A 2,254-nucleotide genomic window follows, 5' to 3' on the forward strand; every position below is an offset into this window, starting at 1 on the left:
ACCACTACTGTCTGAGCCCCAAACATTTGGTAGTTTTGGCGTCAAGTGATGGGACGGGTGGCAGGTGATGGGACAGGTGATGGAGAGGGGTGTACCGGGTGATGATGATAAGACGGGCGCAGAGTGATGGGACGGGTGCCAAGTGATGGGACTGGTGATGGAGAAGGAGGGTACCGGGTGATGATGATAAGACGGGCGCAGAGTGATGGGACGGGTGCCAAGTGATGGGACGGGTGATGGAGAGAGGGGGTGTACCGGGTGATGATGATAAGACGGGCGCAGAGTGATGGGACGGGTGCCAAGGGATGAGACGGGAGCTATGTGATGGAACAGATGCCAAATGTGACGGTCTGCCAACTTGGTGGGACGGGTGCCAAGGGGCGACACGGGCGGGGCAGTGTGATGGGAAGGGTGCCAAGTGATGGGACGGGTGGCACTTGAAGGGGGAAAGAGTTGACATGAGATGAGAAGTGTGACAAGTGATGGTATGGATACCAGGTGAAGGTATGGGTACCAGGTGAAGGTATGGGTACCAGGTGATGGTATGGATACCAGGTGAAGGTATGGGTACCAGGTGATGGTACGGGTACCAGGTGATGGTATGGGTACCAGGTGATGGTACGGGTACCAGGTGATGGTATGGGCACCTAGCTATGGCATGGGTACCAGGTGATGGTATGGGTACCAGGGTTACGGTAAGAGTGCCTTTGTGAATACAGACATCAAGTGATAGTGTGGGTGACAAGGGCATGAACCCGGGTCACTAACACATGGAAGTGACAACAAAATGATGTCAGTGTTGTAAGCCTGGGTGGTGGCGGCGGTGTTGGCATTACAGGCCAGTGGTGTCAGGGAGGGAGGGAGGGAGGCAGCATAAGGGTGGCAGGTGAAGCCGTGAGTGGCAGGTAAAGCAAGTCCAGCTATGGTGCAACGCTGGTACGATGCCAGAGATGATCGGGCACACACACACACACACACACACACACACACACACACACACACACACACACACACACAAAGGAGAGAGAGAGAGAGAGAGAGAGAGAGAGAGAGAGAGAGAGAGAGAGAGAGAGAGAGAGGTGGTGCTCCACATTCATGGCTTTGCTCACCCAACTCCCCCCCCCCCCGACATCCCCTCCCACCCCTCCAAGATGTCTGTACACACACACACACACACACACACACACACACACACAGCGGTAAATATTACACGGGTAAATGGACGTTGTAAGTGACTATTGTGTGTGTGTGTGTGTGTGTGTGTGGCTGGTTCAGGGAAGGGGGTTGGGAGGAACGAGATGATGTGAACGAGAGAGAGTGACCATGTTGACATGACGGAGGAAAGCCGCCCCTTGACGACCTTCTCTAACGAGCAGGACTGATGCTTTTGTCGTTCGCGGCGGAGGTGGTGTTCACGATGCGTCGTACATGAAGTGTAGACATGCGCATCATGACCTCCTTGGGATATATAGACGAGGCCAAAAGGGAAGACTTCAAACCTACATGTATCACCTCTACGAAAAAGGTGGACACACACACATCATGACCTCCATGGGATATATAGACCAGGCCAAAAGGGAAGACTTCAAACCTACATGTATCACCTCTACGAAAAATACAACCTGTTGTCGTCTTTCCCTAGCGCTACCTCGCACACATGAGGGGGGAGGGGGATGGTATTCCATGTGTGGCGAGGTGGCGATGGGAATGAATAAAGGCAGACAGTGTGAACTGTGTGCATGGGTATATATGCATGTGTCTGTGTGTGTATATATATGTGTACATTGAGATGTATAGGTATGTATATTTGCGTGTGTGGACGTGTGTGTATATATATTGTGTATGGGGGTGGGTTGGGCCATTTCTTTCGTCTGTTTCCTTGCGCTACCTCGCAAACGCGGGGGACAGCGACAAAGCAAAATAATAATAATAATGTTGTGATTCAATGTGAGAAATGAACCACCTAAGTACAACCCTGAGTGGGGGAGAGGGAGAGGTGCACTTCTACTTACATTTTCTCCTCCTACCATACTCATAAAGTTACTTGACTGAACACACGAGTTTTCTGAGCCCAGTCAACTTGAATCGACCAAAGAGACAGTTAAAAGTAAAGTTGTGTTTTCACACGACAGTACGAGTCTGTATTACGACCAGCCTTACGACCAGCCGGACGACCAGCTGTATGACTAGACGGACGACTAGTCGTACGATCAGTCGGACGACCAGCTGTACGACTAGACGGACGACTGGTCGT

Source organism: Panulirus ornatus, chromosome 73 (genome assembly GCF_036320965.1).
Source record: "Panulirus ornatus isolate Po-2019 chromosome 73, ASM3632096v1, whole genome shotgun sequence".
NCBI classification, from domain to species: domain Eukaryota; kingdom Metazoa; phylum Arthropoda; class Malacostraca; order Decapoda; family Palinuridae; genus Panulirus; species Panulirus ornatus.